The 728-nt window shown below is 46.3% G+C and overlaps 1 non-coding gene across 1 annotated transcript; it reads right to left on the reverse strand.

Annotated features, from left to right (window-relative positions):
* Window positions 1-347: 347 nt before the first annotated feature.
* On the reverse strand, window positions 348-430 carry Trnar-ccu (transfer RNA arginine (anticodon CCU)). Its single transcript has one exon. It is a non-coding gene; the product is annotated as a tRNA-Arg (tRNA).
* Window positions 431-728: the final 298 nt, after the last annotated feature.

The following is a 728-nucleotide window of genomic DNA, read 5'->3' on the forward strand; positions in this document are numbered from 1 at the left end:
AATCTTCTTCTCTTTTAACACCTGCGAATTTGATTAGCTCCCTATCATAAAATGTCCTTACCGTCTCACAGGCTGCTCTTCTCTTCGACTGAGGTGCAGATAGTTAATTTTAGCACCAGCAAAGGCATTAAAGTCGAATGACTTGTCCTATTTGGGGTTTCGTTGGGCTCACGAAGTTAGTTTTGCTATGATGAAAGAAGCGATGATCATCGATCATCGTAATCGATCGATCTTCAGTGCAGCTAACTTTACATGAAACTCTAAAAACATAATTTACATTTTTTTAATCTTTGAATAACGGACCTGGCCGTATTTATCAATTTACGTTTTAATTATTATTAAAAGCTCGACGAGGATGGGATTCGAACCCACGCGTGCAGTGCACATTGGATTAGGATTCCAACGCCTTAAACCCCTCGGCCACCTCGTCCTTTGAGAGGTAACGCCTGCATGGTTCTTTATGCTTCCTCCCTCTTTTTTAATTTTTATTTTGCAAGGCGCGCTCCGTGTGGGACTCACCCTCACCTCATCCCACCCCTCATGGAACTACCGTCAACGGTTTTGCTTCGGAGGAGGAGGGGGACTAGGGCTAGTTCTCGTCTGTCGTTTAACAAAGAAAGTAGAACTCCTGTGCTGTTTGCCCTCACTCCCGTTCGGCAGGTGCGGTGGGCGCCGCTAACGTCTGCGCCATCGGCCGTTGTTGCTCTCGTCGCCATTCACCGAGCAGA

The sequence above is a fragment of the Anopheles bellator genome, unplaced genomic scaffold (assembly GCF_943735745.2).
Source record: "Anopheles bellator unplaced genomic scaffold, idAnoBellAS_SP24_06.2 scaffold02868_ctg1, whole genome shotgun sequence".
NCBI classification, from domain to species: domain Eukaryota; kingdom Metazoa; phylum Arthropoda; class Insecta; order Diptera; family Culicidae; genus Anopheles; species Anopheles bellator.